We start from the raw sequence: 17,885 nt of genomic DNA, 5'->3' as shown, positions 1-17,885 counted from the left end.
GGCCTCAGCTTCCCTCTATACAGTATCATGTCCCTACAGCTCCCATATACACAGTACAATAGGCCCACAGCTTCCCTGTACATAGAATAAATCCCTCAGCTCCCCTATGCACAGTAAAATGGGCCCACAACTCCCCTTTAGGCTTCTTTCACATGTCCGTGCAAAACACATACGTTTTGCACAGTCCATGGTGTAGGTGTGCATGTGTGTGTATTCAGCATGTGCTATCAGTGTGCTATCCGTGAGATATCTGCATAGCACATGGACAGCATGAACTTCTATACTTACCTGTCCATGGTGCTGATGTCTCCGGCGCTGCTGCTTCCAGTCTGAGGTGCAGTGAATATGCAATGAGGATAATGAGCAAGGGTCGGAAGCAAGTGAAATCAGAGCTGGAGACATCAGTGGTGGAGACAGGCGAGTATAGAAAAGCATTTTATTTCACAGACAGTGTTTTCTCCGGTACGTGTCACACTGATGTCACACGAATCACATCAGTGCTGCCAGAGAAAAACGGACATGTCTATGTGTGCAGCACATGGACACACGTATGCTCCACATGGACACACGGTCCATGTGAAAACACACACGTATGCACAAACCCATTGTTGTTTTTTTTTTTAAACCAAATTTTTATTTCTTTTCTTGTAATGGTAAAATAGGGTACAGAATGAAGAAAACAAGGGTCAACAAATCAAAATATCAAATATCATAGTCTCTACAATTTATCGATAAAATATTTGTCACGGTCATCAAATTTGCTCCTTCCCCTTCTTCGTCAGTGTATATTTCCATTGTTCAGTCTCCACTACCCCCCTTCAGCATTCCTTGATAACTTGTTACAAACATTACTTGTAAACACTATCCCTCCCATTCCCCCCTCCCCTCTCCATGCGACACAACCCAGAATTTGGCCAACTATACTTTCAGCTCGCACAGGGACCCTGACAGGTCTTCCTTCATGTACCATTCCGTAGACACAAATGTGGACATTATTTGTATTGTTTCTTCTCTAGAACATATAACGCTTATGAAATTTCTCCATTTACTGAAAAATGTTGCTGTCATCCTTTCTTTGCACCTCTCCACCTTCACCTTCTCCAACATGAGCGTTTTTTTCAATTGATTAACAAGTTCTTTTTATGTTGGTATTTCCTTCACCAGCCACTTCTGAAGAATAGCCCTTTTACTTATCATTGCTATATCATGGAAAAGATTCGGTAACTTGTCTCCCCCTTCTCTCCCTCCTCCCGATGCTGATAGTGAAATAACCAGACCATTGGATCTAACTCTACATTTCTATTCCAGATTTTCCTCACTACCCCTTGGACTTGTTTCCAAAATCTTTCAATCCTTTCGCACTGCCATATCCCATGATATAGATCTGTTTTTTCCGTACCACAATTTGGACAACTCATCATCTTATCTGGATGTCTTGCATTCAGTATATTAAATCCATAGATAGCTCTATGTATGATCCTGTATTGGGTATCTCTAAAGTTCTCATTCACAATCTTCTTTCTCATCACCATCCAACCATTCAAAATCTTCTCCTCCCAACTGCTTTGCCCACCCTTCCAACATTCTTCCTGATATGTTAGGGACTAACACTTCTCTCATATTTCCATAAAGACTTGATATATTTGTGGCATGGATGTCCCTTAATATGATCGCATCCATCTGATTTGCCTCATATTCGTTATTTATGTTGTATAGTTTCTTCATTATCCCTTATTTCACCTGTTCAAACTGGAGAGTCTGGAATGGGCGCAAGTCATACTTTGCTCTCAACTCCTCACACGTCATCCATCTCCGTTCTGTATCATGCATCAGGTTTTTTAGAGTTCCAATCCCTTTTTCCCTCCATTCTTTAAAGAGATAATTTTCCCTTCCCTGTGGAAAGTCAGGACAAGCCCATATATTAAGGAATTTGGAGATGTTCCAGGCTAACCCGAACTTTTTCCTAACCGCCTTCCAAGTCATCACTGTGTCTCTACAAATCAGTGAGTGTTTAATGTTGGGCGGCAAATTTGGAATGGAGGTATGTAGGATTGAACTCAGGTCCCAAGGTTTACAAAATTCAGCTTCTATTTCCCAGTCAGAATACCTACTTGTTCGTCTAATCCAATCGACTACATGTCTTAAGATACAGGCCAAATTGTACCCCTTGATGTTAGGTAGTCTGATCCCTCCATTTTCTGTTGATAACATTAGCTTTTTGGCACTAATCCTTGGCCTATATGCCTTCCACAAAAAACTTGAGAATGCTTTTGTCAATCTGTTCACATCTGAGTGTTTAAGAAGCAATGGGATTGTCTGCATTGGATAGAGAAGCTTGGAAAAGCTCATCATTTTTATTAGATGATTTCTTCCCAGAAGAGTCAACGGCAAATTTACCCAACCTTGCAGTTCACGTTCAATTTTCTCGATCAAAGGGGAATAATTTAATGAATATATGGTCTTAGTATCCCTCCCAACCTGTACTCCCAAGTATTTAATTGTATTTCTAGCTATTGGAATGTCACATAATGCACCCCTCTCCCCCTCCGCTCTCTTTCCGTCCAAGAAGAGAATTTCACATTTGTTTTTGTTAAGTCTAAACCCTGCTAACCTCCCAAACTCCTCAATTTGTTCTATGACTCTACTCAATTGCGTTTTTGGTTTGCTCATGAACAGGATTATATCGTCAGCAAATAAGGCTGAGTGCAATGACTTCCTCCCTACCTTGATCCCCTCAAACCACCCCCCCTCATTCAAACGTCTAGCCAGTGGTTCAATAGCCAAGTTAAACAATAGTGGTGACATCGGGCATCCTTGCCTGGTTCCCTTCATCAAAGGAAATGTTTTTGACAGAAATCCCAGGGTACTCACTCTTGCCTGAGGATTTGCATAAAGGACCCTCACAAAATTCCTAAAAGCTCCGTGTAAGCCCAGGTGATCTAGCACCTGTTCCAGCCATGACCACCTCACATTGTCAAAGGCTTTCTCCGCGTCCAAGGTGATCAAGGCTGGATTCCCCTCCCCCCTTCTCTCGTCTGCTTTACTACATCAATTGCTAGCATTACTTTCCTAATGTTTGTCACCACTGAACGTCCTTTAACAAAGCCAGCCTGGGGGAGATCTATAATCTCTGGCAATACTGCCGCTAACCTATTTGCCATCAACTTCGCTAAAATGTTTAGGTCTTGATTAATCAGCGAGATGGGCCTATAACTAGATGGGTCTTCTAAATTCTTTCCTCCTTTAGGAATGAGCTTTATATAGGCTGTATTAAGTGTACCCGATATTCTTTCCCCGTCCATTATCTTATTGAATAACTCTGTCAGTATAGGTGAGATTTGATCCTTCATAATTTTGAAAAAACTGCCGCTAAAGCCATCTGGTCCCGGGGCCTTTGTCGTTTTTAACTCTCCTATAACCTGTAGCACTTCCTCCTCCGTCACCTCTTTATTCAGAGCCTGTAAATTTTCCTCTGTGAGCGTAGGCTTTTTTGTTCCTTTTAACCACTCATTTCCTTCTGTCCTATCATCTAACCCCTCCTCTTTATATAAACCTGCATAGAAGTCTCCAAGAATGTCGTTTATCTCTTTGGGATCTGTCGTTTTACTCCCCACAGCGTTTCTCAGTGTCATAATATGTGTCATCAGTCGTCGTCCCCTTGCCAGATTTGCCAATAACTTCCCTGCCTTGTTCCCGAAACGATTCAACTCTGCCTCTTGTTGTGTCCTGAACATACCTTCTTTCCTTTCTACCCAGTTCTCAAAATGGCCCTTCGCCTCCACCCACTTTGCTTTTGTCACCCTTGATGGTTTTTCTAAGAAGTCAGTATATGCTTCCCTGACTGCCCGGCTAGCCTCCTGAAACTTTACTTGTGCCTGTCGTTTCGCCTTTGTCGTATATCCTATCACTTTTCCTCTCAAAACTGCCTTAGCCGTCTTCCAATACAATAGTGTTTCCCCACTGTGCTCCTAATTCGTCAATGTATAATCCACCCACCATTCTCTCAGTATTCTATGGAAGTTCTCGTCCAAAGTCAAGAACGAGGGGAAGCGCCATATATAATCCTGTCCTCTCTGAACTTTTTCAGCTATACTGACTACCACTGGGCTATGATCCGATATTACCATAGTCTCTATAACTATCTCTTTTACCCTCTGCAATAAATTCTCACTTGTCAGCCAAAGGTCAATCCTTGACCAAGAGTCGTGTGGGTGGGAATAGTGTGTAAATTCTCTCTCTTGCGGGTGATATAATCTCCAGCAATCCTGTAGTGTAGTTGTATTTAACAATGCTCTCAGCGACCCCTCCGTGTTCCTCCCCTGCTTCCCCTGACTCCTCCTGTCTTCTTCCTGAGAAACCACTGTATTGAAGTCTCCCCCCACCAATTTACATATATCCCCATCCAGCAAAATCTTATTAGCTATATTTTAAAAAAAAACCTTTGTTCCGTATTGGGTGCATATATATTGTTCATACTAAAAGTGCCTTGAGTACCTGAAATCTTTATATGTATCTTGTGTTTCCACCTCGTGTGCAAAGTTTTTATTGATCAAAATAAGAACCCCTGCTTTCCTACCTTTTGAGGCCGACCCATATACCCTTCCCACCCACATCTTGTTCATACGGAAGAACTCATCCTTTTGCAAGTGCGTCTCCTGTAATAAAGCAATATCAACCTTAAGCTTCTTGAGATGACGTAGTATCATATTTCGTTTGTGCGGTGATCTGAGTCCCTTAACTCCTTCACGACCGGCCCGCTTTTTCGCTTTCCGTTTTTTTTTCGTATATAAGATTGGATCAATAATGTCCCGGGAATATTACAGTTTAACAAGGTGAACAAATATTCCCAATATTTAACAAATTTTATTACAATAAAAATTTCACACCACAGTGTAAAGCAAACATATGACCATATAGGTCATGTACATACAAATATTGTCAAATGACAGATTAAATATAGGAAGGTAGCAGTGGTTCACAAACAAGTAGTAATGTTGGAGCATAGGACTTATCTTGTAGGCTGTAATTAGTTATTTGTTCAGCACCAAAAGATTTGGGGCATAACAGTCCATACAGTCCAAGCAGTTATATGCTATTGCTCTTCAGGGGTCCTTATGGTAGGAGTGAACCATCAGCCTTCATAATTCCAATAAAATAATTCCACCTCAGTAACTCCACCTCGACGCGTTTCCCCACACAGAGAGTGTGGTTCATCAGGAGGCTGTGAGGTAAATACATTACATCAACATGGAGATACATATAAAGTGCGAAGTTTGAAAACGTTATCACAATGGCATGAAAAAATGAGAGGGAGATAATGATTAGTACTTGCCCAGAATGATATGGAAGTCAGGTGTGTCCGTTTTTTTTTTCGCCATTCTTTTTCTGAGACGTAACTTTTTATTTTTCAGTCAATATGGTCATGTGAGGGCTCATTTTTTGCGAAACGAGCTGTACTTTTAAATGAAGCCCTCAGTTTTACCATATAGTGTACTGGAAAACGGCAAAAAAAATCCAAATGCAGAAAAATTGCAAAAAAAAGTGCAATAGCACTATGGGTTTTGAGATATTTTATTCACTGTGTTCACTATATGGTAAAACTGATGTGTGGGTGTGATGCCTCAGGTCAGTGCGAGTTCGTAGACACCAAACATGTATAGGTTTACTTTTATATAAGGGGTTAAACAAAAATCGGAAGTTTGTCCGAAAAAAGTGGCGCACGTTTTACGCCATATTCCGTGACCCGTAGCATTCTCATTTTTTGGGATCTATGGCTCAGTGATGGTTTATTTTTTGCGTCTCGAGCTGACGTTTTTAACGGTACCTTTTTTGCGCAGATGCTATGTTTTGATCGCCTCTTATTGCATTTTGCGCAAAAGTTGTGGCGACAAAAAAACGTCGTTTTGGCGTTTGGAATTTTTTTGCCGCTACTCCGTATACTGATCAGATTAACTGATTTTATATTTTGATAGATCGGGCGTTTCTGAACGCGGCGATACCAAATGTGTGTATATTTTTTATTTTTTTAACCCTTTAATTTTCAATGGGGTGAATGGGGGGGGTGATTTGAACTTTTAGGTTTTTTTGTTTTTTTTTAAAACTTTTTTTTTACTTTTTTTTTTATTTTACTAGTCCCCCTAGGGGGCTATTGCGATCAGCATTCCTATCGCTCTGCAGTATCTGCTGATCACAGCTACAAGGCTGTAAACAGCAGATACGCTCTCTTTCTCTTTAGCTGTGCCGCTGGCACAGCGAAAGTGAAAGCAAGTCAGGTGTAGTACAGGAGTCATCACATGACCCTGTGCTACCATGACAACTATCGGAAGTCACGTGATCGCGTCACGTGACTTCCGGTATCGGGCGGTAAGTAAAATTTTACCGCGATCGCGCTTATAATGGCGCTGTCACATATTGACAGCGCCATATAAGGGGTTAAACGGCACGAGCAGATAACGATTCTGCTCGTGCCTAGCAGGCACACATCTCAGCTGTGAAAATCAGCTGAGATATGTGCCGATCGCAGCATGATGCTGCCGGCAGACTGCGGGCAGTAAGGTTATGACCGCAGGGACGTAATTTTACGGCCCGCGGTTGTGAAGGGGTTAACATTCCACGTAATGAGCTTAACCATAATCCCCAAAATCAACAGTTCCTTTTTCAGGCCGTGTCGCATGGATTCCCCAACTCTCTTTCCCTCCCCTCCCCTCCCCCAACTGTATATAACCCCTCCCATCCCCAACTTTACAAATACAATTAACGTCTTCCATTTTTTCTGAGATGATTGAGACTCCTTTCAAACCCCTGCTTCAAGTCAAGCTCTCCATGAAGCCACCCCACTAAGTCACCTCTCCCCCTCTGTTGGCTATTAACTCCTTGCCCCTAAACAGCCTTTATAAATTTATCAAGCTCCTAAAACCATCATTAAGAGAAGAAAAAGAGAGAGAGAAAGAGAAAAAAAAAAGCATTAATAAATGATAAAAGGAAAAAAAGTGATAAGCATAAAAAGAGAGAGAGAAAAAGGGAGCGAAACAAAAAGAGATAGAAAAGAAAGAGAAGAGGAGGTAGGCGAGACTTTAGAGAGTTAACGCACATTTGTCACCATACGGCTCCATTCAGCAGTCCCAAATTAAGTCCTTGTCTTGCCTGCTTGTTCATGAGCTGCTGCCTCTTCCTCCTCTCTTCCCAGCTGAAGTCGCCATCTGTCGCTTTTCCTTCGGACTGGCTGGTCTGGATCTCGATTGACTCCACTCTGTCTGTCTCGTTGTCGGGTCTAACTGCAGATGTTATGTTTGCAGGATCTGCATGTTTCGGATCAGTGAAAGTCCCTTCTTTTCCATTCCTCTCCTGTCGCAGTGTTCTCCCCTCCTGTAGTATCTCTCGCTCCGCCTCTGAAGGATCCCGAAAAGTCTTTGTGACCCCATCTGCTCCTCTTACTCTTAGGCGGGCTTTGCACGTTGCGACATCGCAGGCCGATGCTGCGATGTTGCACGCGATAGTGCCCGCCCCCGTCGCAGGTACGATATCGTGTGATAGCTGGCGTAGCGAAAACTATCGCTACGCCAGCTTCACACGCACTCACCTGCCCTGCGACCGTCACTCTGGCCGGCGACCCGCCTCCTTCCTAAGGGGGTGGGTCGTGGGGCGTCACAGCGACGTCATACGGCAGGCGGCCAATAGGAGTGGAGGGGCGGAGATGAGCAGGATGTAAACATCCTGCCCAGCTCCTTCCTTCCGCATATCCTACGGAAGCCGCAGTGACGCCGGTAGGATATGTTCCTCGCTCCTGCGGCTTCACACACAGCGATGTGTGCTGCCGCAGGAGCGAGGAACATCGGACCGTTGCGTCAGCGTAATTATGAATTACGCCGACGCTGCAACGATGATACGATTACGACGATTTTGCGTTCGTTAATCGTATCATCAAGGCTTTACACACTACGATATCGCATGCGATGCCGGATGTGCGTCACTTTCAATTTGACCCCACCGACATCGCACCTGCGATGTCGTAGTGTGCAAAGCCGCCCTTAGTATTGCTGGGTATAAAAGCTGAAATTTAATGTTTTTGTGATAGAGGGCAGTGCAGATCTGGCTAAATGCTTTTCTTTTTCGTGTGACTTCTGCCGAATAGTCGCCAAATAATAGAATCTTGTGTCCCTAAATGCATAGTGCCTGTTTCCTATTCCTGAAGGCCCGTAGAATTTCTTCTTTATCTTTGTATTCCAGTTATTTTATAATGTCTTGCTCTGGACATTTCACCTTGCTTGGAGGTATTATCATTGTTACTGTGACCATCTCTTTGCTCCCTTATGGGTCCCACTCTGTGCGCTCTTTCTACACGGCAGCTATGTGGTAAGCCTAAAGCCTGGGGTAATTCTTTTTCACAGATTGAGTCCAAATATATTGTTGTGACTGTCTCAGGCAGACCCACCAGCCTTAAATTATTCCTCCTCGATCTGTTTTCAAGATCTTCTATTTTATCCTTCATAAGCTGAGCATTAGTGTTTAGCTCCTTAAATCTGCCCTCCAATCTTGTCAGATTCTCTTCAGCATCAGAAACTGTTTGCTCTACCTCTGTCAGTCTCATATCATGGTGCTCCACATCCTCCTGCAGTGCAGCCAAAGCCTTCTTCACTGAGGTTGCTATTGCCTCTCTGATGTCTGCTGTCAGATGATCTGCCACTTCTTTTGCCAACCTTCTGTAATCACTCTCATATCTTTCCCCCAAGCCCAATGTCTCTGTACCACTCTGCATACTCTGAATTCTACTGTTATCTTGGCCTCCTGCACTTGCTGCAGCTGCCCTTGTGGTTCCTCTCCCTCCTCCCCCTCCTTCCTCCTCACTGTCGGTGCCATGTTATCTGCACTCACCCCCTCCTCCCTCTGTTCTGCTCTGGGCTTGAATGGTGGTCCTCCACTTCTGAGGAGATAACGACCCATGCACTGACAGCTGGTAATTCAGTGCAGCCTATGTTCGTCTAGGGTGCTGTTTGCTTTTGTAGGTCGCTGTATATTGCAGGGGCTGTATGGAGCTGCTCCTTCTCCCTCCTCACATCTCAGCGCAGGAACAGGAAGTCTCAAACCCATTGTTTTTAATGGGTCTACTTGTTTCAGTGTCTCCAGTACGTGTGAAAATGGACGTCACACGTGCCGGAGACATGGATTTGTGATGGGTCCTTATACAGTATAATGGGCCATCAGCTTCCCTTTACACAGCATAATGACCCTAAACTGTATGATGCCCTCACAGTAGTCCCCACACGGTCTTGATACTTCATCCCAAGGATGGTGCTGGCCCTCCTCTGCAGCTGCTCTAGTTCAACCATGTCCCACTTCCACATTGGAGCACAAAGCTGTTTTCAATGGAGGAGACTTATCCAGCCAATGTGCCATAACTCTGGAGTAAAATGTGCAAAGAAAAGAAATATATAATTCTTTGCAGACAGTATCTTATGCTGCATTTAGGTCTCACACCTGTGAGGAAAAAAAAAAAGAAGGAAATCCTGAGTCTTATAAATTAGGGCGCCAAGGAGCTACAGAATGCGCCTAGATCAGACATGGCCATTGGTCACAGTCCTGAAGGCACATTGATGATTAAAGATGCAGATACATTAATGATGGGGGCTACGCTGGAGTACAATGCATCTAATTCATTAATAGGTACACGCCACCTAATGAATTAGTTACATCTCATCTGCCATGTGCCTCTGCCAGAAATGGACTTGTCAGAAGAAATTTCACCAGTAGTGTACTCCAGTTTCTAACAAATTTGCATAATTAATTTACGCTGACAGAGTTGGCAAAGCTGGACAGAACTGATGTGAAAATGCCGAATACCTTAAGCCTTTTGCTCATTTGTCAAATTGTGCTAAAATTTTGCAACAAATAAAGATGTTTTACTCTAGAAAACTGGTAAAAACACTTTCATGAATTGGGGTCATAGAATAAAAAACCAAAATCTTATGACCTTCAACTGAAAATGCTGGTGGAGATTTGACTACACGGTATAACTAGTGCATTCATCAGCATTAGCAGTCATTCTGGAGCAGCTCACAATCTAGAATAATATTACTGATGGAGGAAGAATGCATGCACTATGCTGGTCCTTCTGCAGGATTCCACACCATTAAATTCCCTATTGTGTTTTCCAGAATAATCCAGCTCAAATGCTTGAATAGAACCAGATCATTCCTTTGCGAGCAGTGTGTATCCTCTACCTTTGCACAAGAACCCTACTATACTATCTTGCATGTTATCAGATTCTCCGTCAATCAACTCCAGCTGTGTCAATAAAACATGACACCTGTAACAGTTTCCACCTAGAAGTATAAAGGTCTGTTTACACCAGCCAAGCGGCAGCACAGACGATGATCAGCCACTGGTTTGCAGATTTGCAATCGTTTACACAATCAGACCATGTTTGAAATGAGCACTGATCTGTAATAAGATTGGCCGTGGCACATAGGCAGCCACCATTCTCGGCAGCACTGCTGTGTACACAGGATGATGCGAAGAGAAGAACAAAGATTTTTTTTTTTTTTTGCTAAACTGAAACATCTTTTGCCTGATCAATGAGGGTTTTGCTCAATTCTCAGGTGATTGGCGTCCTGTCTAGACTTCCCGACTTGTGAACGAGCGGTGCCAGGAGACGAGAGCTGCCAAAGTACACAATCATAAATGCTCACAATAAGGCCACATTCACACAGTATTTGATGAGGTTCTTACCTCCGTATTCTTAAGTCAACACCAGGCGTGGGTGCGAAATCTAGACGTGGTGACAGGTTTCTATTATACTTTTCCTCTGATTGTTCCACTCCTGGTTTTGACTACAAACACGAATGTAAAAACTCACCAAATACTCAATGTATGAACTAAGCTTACTTTGTGCAGTGTAAGTGCCCCTTTAATATACAGCTACACCTCCACATATTATACCCCCCACACACAAATTCCCCCCCCCCCAAAAAAAAACACTGATATTGTCCATAAAAATATGCAAATCTCTTACAAATTGCCACAGCCAAGTCATTTGTATCTTTTCTATCCCTACATGTTGTAATTTCAAAGTGAATATTAAAAGTAGCTTCCGTTCCACACTACAAAAGAATTAGATTAGGAGTCCATGTTTCACAGTTAACGATGTGTGGACAGATTGTCTCCTGTGCCCCACAGTCAGTGATTGAGGTCTGTATATGGACTGTGGAACATAGATTGATTTCAGTTTCACAGTAAAATTGCTAGGACATCACTTGTGCGAAACTTAACAATGCTTTACACTTTGGTATATATCATATATTCACACTGTGCAGACAATTACAAAATCACAAATACCTGGCAAAAGTAAAACTTTAAGTGGTGTTAGCTTAGGATGGGCAGGTATAGTGAAATGGTGAAGTATAATAGAAAATCCAGCTACCGTTGCAAGTATTCGCCTTTTTGTTAAGTGATCGAAGCAGGGGTCCGCCATGAAGAGCAAATATAATTGGCACTATTTGTAACTCTGACAGATATTAAGGTATGCGTAACTCGTCGAGTATTTTGCTCCTCGCCTCTTGAGTTTCGAGACTCATCAACATATTTTGCACCTGATTTTCAGCCACTAAACATGCTGGGATTACATACCCTCTTTGCTACTCGGAAATTAAAGTACAGTACTAGATATATAATTACCGAGCTTCACTGTCACACTACTTACTGGTCTGCTCATTAATTCTTATGAAGTTGCACCACTTCCCCTGCCCACCCTGTGGGCCAGCGTCTGTTATTGGAGTGTAAAAATAAATAATTGGATAGGGTTCCCCATATTTTGATATTCAGCATTGATAAAGCAGATTGCTGCAGGCTCCAGCTGTGCTGGTTATCTTGGCTGTGTATCAAAATAAGAGGGACCCCCTTTTTTTTTTTAATTTAAATTAAGAAAAAGAAAAGCATGCAATTTTCCCCAGTTTTGATACCCAGCCAAGAAAAAGCTGACAGCTGGGGGCTGATATTCTCAGGGTGGGGAGACCCATGGTTATTGGACCTTCCCCCAGCCTAAAAATAGCAGCCTGAAGCCACCACACAAAATTGTTGCATCCATTAGATACAACAATTTATCCCAAGTGCCCTGAAGCTATGGGAATCAGGGTAATATAAGGGGTTAATGAAAGCTGTGATTTGCCAAACAAAACCAACAACTGTCATCAAGCCCAAGGAGAGTAATGGGGAGGGGTCTATGAGAACCCTCCCATGTCTAACCTTGTAAGTAAAAAGAAACAAAAAAATCCTTTATTTTAAATTAAAAAAACAAAACAAAAAACTTTCACCAATTTATTAACCCCAGAAACATCCCTGTAGGTCTGACGTAATCCAAAAGAGGTCCCACGACGATTCTGGCTCTGCTACATTCAGCAGAAGCTGCAGTGATGGAAAAACCACTCACTGCAGCTCCTGGGACACACTGAGGGCAGCAGAGGACCCAACTGTGAGAAGTGGTGACATCAGTCAGGTCACTGGAAGTTATAGCCAGGTTCCTAAAAGGTACCAAGTATGAAAGCTGGTGAACGCGCTGGTGGATTGCTGCCCTGCGGGACACTGTGCCACAGCAGTACGGCACTCACGTCATCGGAGTTCACACTCTGGGCTCCCCACTGCCCTTAGTGAAAGTGGAACCTGCTCCTGGATTGCCAGACTGAGATTGTGTCACACAGCCGCACCTCAATAGAGCAGCAGGTTCCAATTTCACTAAGACAGCGGGTTCAACTTTCACTGAGAGCTCAGAGTGTGAACTTCGAGGAGCTGACTGCTGGATTGTTGAACAGCTGTGTCCTGGAATTAGACAGCTGTGAGGTCCGGAAACCTTAAAAAGCAGCCTTTAAGCTTCTTCGAGTTCCTAGCTGTTTAGACACCTGGAGGCTGTGAACTCTGGTAACAGTTCACATCCTTCGGGAACTCAATGGAGCCTTTAATGTTCCTTAAGGTTTCTGAGCCTCACAGCTGCCGAGTGACCTGGTGGCTGTGAGCATTTAGGTTACCAGAGCTCACAGCCACTGGCTCTCACAGAATCTGTCAAACCGGTAACTTGAAAGGGAACCTTTAAGAAAACCTTTAAACGTTCCTCGATTTCCCAGTTGCTGGGACATCTGGAGACTGTGACCTGTGGCTGGGAACTCCAAGGAATTTTAAGGCTCCTGTTTCCAGGCCACACAGCTACCGGACTGCTTTGCCACTGTATCCTGCAGTCCAACAGTCAAGTCACTGTAGTTCACACTCGGTGGCTCCCCCTGCTCTTGGTGAACTCAGTTGAAACCACTGCCAGATTGTTGGACTGTCGGATTGCAAGACATGGCTGCACAGCAGTCTGGCAGCAGGTTTAACTGAGGGTAGCGGGGAAGCCCCCCAACCTGTAGACATTTCTGCACCAAATCTGCATCTCCTTGTAAAAAAAAAAAAATGCGCCAAAAAATACGCCGAAATGCGTCTAAAGGATGCGACAATTTGGGGAAGCTGCAAGATGCTATTTTTTGGCTGGGGAGGGCCCAATAACCATGGACATACTCAGCCTGAGAATAGCAGCCCCCAACTGTCCCCTTTATTTTGGATGGGTATTAAAACTTGGCGGGACCGCAGTTTTTAAAAATGTAAATAAGAAAAAAAAATGTGCATGGGGTCCCTCGTATTTTGATACACAGCCAAGATAATGTGCGCAGCTGGGGCTGCAGATTGTAAGTATCGGCTTTATCTATGCCGGGTATCAACATATGGGGGACCCTGCACCATTTTTTCAAATTAGTTATTTTTACACTTCATGTCCTGCCCCTGGCCCCTACTGTGAGGGCATCCAATTATAGACGCTGATAGTCTGATTGCAGCCAATCACAGACGCTGTCACAGAGGGTGGGCAGGGGAAGCAGTGAATATGCAAGATATCTAAGGAGCAGACCCGGAAGTAGTGTGACAGCAGCGGGCATCTCAGCAAGTCTAATATTACTGCTTTAATCCACGTAATACTCTCTACATTACATTATTCCCAGAAACCAAATGAGAGTTAGAAATGCATACAGGCATCTTTCTCATGCTGTTCCCATACAGTTTCAGCACTTTTCCATCCATTTCAGCATTTTTATATCCCTCTCAGCCCTACTTCCAAGGTCCTCCAGAAAAGAGAGTTTCCCATTGCTTTGCATTGGGTTCGTTATTCAGTACGAATACATGAATACAAATTATTCAGCTGGAATAATCTGAACATTTTAGTATTAGCCCATCTCTAGACATTACATTAATTTCTAAAAATACTTTGATAGCATCTGTATCATGATGATGATTTGATGCCATCAAAATATTTTTAGACAATGTAAAGTCCAAAGAAACAGGTTCCTTGAGCTGAGCGTTTTTCACTTTTTATGAGAGTCAAATGTTGGAGTTAGACAATAGTTGTTTTCACCTGTAAAAAACCCAAAAACGAACAAATGCTGGTAACAAAACGTGGAGACCATTTTGGATGCAGTTTTGGCCAGTTGGAAAAAAAAAAACCCTAAAAACAAACCATGTCATGTGCTTCACTCTAAAACACCATGCATATAGCAGACCAAAGCCACAGGCAATTATTCCACAATTGTGAGCTGTAGAGAATGTCCAATGCCATGTTTATAGAGCTATCCTCTTCTGGAATCAATGCTTCTTGGAAGAAGTTCCTTCATACATGAACTTATTTCTGACTTGATTTCTATAGTACGGTTTTCACTATATGCAGGCCAAGTATGCGTGTGAGAGTGAGCATGAGGAGAAGAATGCACATGATGGATATCTAAGGGGTAAGGCCACTATAAGACCTGTTACAGTCGGTCAGCCATCCTCCTCACACTGAACCAAACATTACTATAGGGGTACTGAATTTATTACTGTAAAGAAATGTATTTGCAATGCAATACAGCCATTATAAGTCATCCTAAGACCACAGTCACACAGCCATGTTGTGGTTCCTGTACACTATGCACTGACCGGCCGCTGGTCTCATCATCCAAATGGTCTCATGATGAAGACGTCAAGCACATCGAAACGTGTTGTCTGAGGTTAAAATCCAAAAGAATACTTTTTGTCTGTCGGACATACGAAAGATGGCTTTTTTTAATTCCTGTTTAAATAAAAGTTAATTTTTAGTTCACGAGACCACCTATTGGAGTGATACACTGGATGGAAAAACCTTTTTAGGACTCTTAAGGTACGTTGCCACTTGTGTATGACTCGCACGAGTCTTGCATCGGTATCACCCGGCATGGCTGCACTCTCTGCTGACAGGAGCGGGTTGGCTGCATGTATTTCCATGCAGCTGAGGCGCTCGTGCAGCCATGCCGGGTGATACCGATGCAAGACTCGTGCGAGTCATAAACAAGTGGAAATGTACCCTAAGAGTTTGAGTCATATGCAAGTGGAACTTCGGCCTTAGACCAGTTATTTGCTGCATATTAAGCCAGTAATAGATAAAACATAATAAACAGATAGTCCATATTTCTCTTTTCTTCTGGTTACCTGTGACCTGAACACATCTCCATGTTGCTGCAGAAAACTAAAATATTATAGATTGTAAGCTTGCGAGCAGGGCCCCACCCCTGTAATTGTTGAATTGTGTGTTGTGTTGTAATGTCTTTACATTTCCCCGCTACATTTTAACGTGCTGCGGAATATGTTGACGCTATAGAAATAAAATTATTATTAAATATTTTAGAGATGTTGCTTCCGGACACATCCTAACTCCACATTCTGGTCTTTGTGTAGCATGGAAAATAAATGTGAGCCGGCACCAGATCGGAATGGTGCCTAGGTAGTAGGGAAAAACAAGCAGAGGTGTACGGTGTAGCCATATTGGAGGACAGGGTGTCCTAACCCCCATGTTGCACACAAGTAAGGAGCAAATGAGACTGCCATGCACATGGCCATCATTAATGTAGTACGAGATGAATAATAAAGTACTTATCTCAGAAACTCAAAACAACCTAATGCAGCAGTGAGGCTCTATAATAGGAATCCAATGCTTTATCATCTTCATTGCTGTGTAAACATAGCCTAAATGTCCAGTACCACTGTAAATTTTCCATGCAAATAATTATATAGGAACAGTCAAAGGCCTGGAGTAGCAATAGTGATGAGACATGACAGTGTATTCCAAGACCCATTTTACCAAAGTTGGGCTTGTGGAGATTATCAAAATAAATATAAAATAAATAATAAATAGCAAGCTGAATTAATGTAAATTGAAGTGTACTTTAACTTCTTAAATAAGTAGTGCAACATATGACGCTTGCTATAATTAAGGTCTAGAGCAGCGTTAAGACAGTGGGGGAGATTGTAGAAAATGCCTGTCAGAATGGTGAGAATTATGTATAGTATACCCAAGTGGCAGGGAAAATGGTGCAACTAGCTAGCAATTAGGTGCTTTTCCCTTATTTATAACTCACATGTGATCTGTATTTTTCCATACTGATAAAAAAGAAGGGAATTTTGTTACTTACCGTAAATTCCTTTTCTTCTAGCTCCAATTGGGAGACCCAGACGATTGGGTGTATAGCTACTGCCTCCGGAGGCCACACAAAGCATTACACTAAAAAGTGTAAGGCCCCTCCCCTTCTGGCTATACACCCCCCGTGGGATCACGGGCTGCTCAGTTTTAGTGCTAAAGCAAGAAGGAGGAAAGCCAATAACTGGTTTAAACAAATTCAATCCGAAGTAACATCGGAGAACTGAAACCGTTCAACATGAACAACATGTGTACCCGAAAAAACCAAAAATCCCGAAGGAAACAGGGCGGGTGCTGGGTCTCCCAATTGGAGCTAGAAGAAAAGGAATTTACGGTAAGTAACAAAATTCCCTTCTTCTTCGGCGCTCCATTGGGAGACCCAGACGATTGGGACGTCCAAAAGCAGTCCCTGGGTGGGTAAGGTAATACCTCAAGTTAGAGCTGCAAAACAGCCCTCTCCTACGAGGAGGCAACCGCCGCCTGCAGGACTCTTCTACCTAGGCTGGCGTCCGCCGAAGCGTAGGTATGCACCTGATAATGTTTGGTGAAAGTGTGCAGACTCGACCAGGTAGCTGCCTGGCACACCTGTTGAGCCGTAGCCTGGTGTCGTAATGCCCAGGACGCACCCACGGCTCTGGTAGAATGGGCCTTCAGCCCTGATGGAACCGGAAGCCCAGCAGAACGGTAGGCTTCAAGAATTGGTTCCTTGATCCATTGAGCCAGGGTGGATTTGGAAGCCTGCGATCCTTTGCGCTTACCAGCGACAAGGACAAAGAGTGCATCCGAGCGGCGCAGGGGCGCCGTGCGGGAAATGTAGATTCGGAGTGCTCTCACAAGATCCAACAAATGCAAATCCTTTTCATACCGATGAACTGGATGAGGACAAAGGGAAGGTAAGGCGATATCCTGATTGAGATGAAAAGAGGATACCACCTTAGGGAGAAACTCCTGAATCGGGCGCAGCACTACCTTGTCCTGGTGAAAAACCAGGAAGGGAGCTTTGGATGACAGCGCTGCCAATTCGGATACCCTCCGAAGAGACGTGACCGCTACCAGAAAGGCCACTTTCTGTGAGAGTCGAGAAAGTGAAACATCCTTCAGAGGCTCGAAGGGCGGCTTCTGGAGAGCAACTAGTACCCTGTTCAGATCCCATGGATCTAACGGCCGTTTGTACGGAGGGACGATGTGACAAACCCCCTGCAGGAACGTGCGTACCTGAGGAAGTCGTGCTAGACGCTTTTGAAAAAATACCGATAGCGCTGAGACTTGCCCTTTAAGGGAGCCGAGCGATAAGCCTTTTTCCAAACCAGAGTGCAGGAAGGAAAGAAAAGTAGGCAATGCAAATGGCCAGGGGGACACTCCCTGTGCCGAGCACCAGGATAAGAAAATCTTC

This window comes from Anomaloglossus baeobatrachus, chromosome 7 (genome assembly GCF_048569485.1).
Source record: "Anomaloglossus baeobatrachus isolate aAnoBae1 chromosome 7, aAnoBae1.hap1, whole genome shotgun sequence".
In the NCBI taxonomy this organism is placed as follows: Eukaryota; Metazoa; Chordata; class Amphibia; order Anura; family Aromobatidae; genus Anomaloglossus; species Anomaloglossus baeobatrachus.
Note: the sequence above shows the minus strand (reverse complement) of the source record.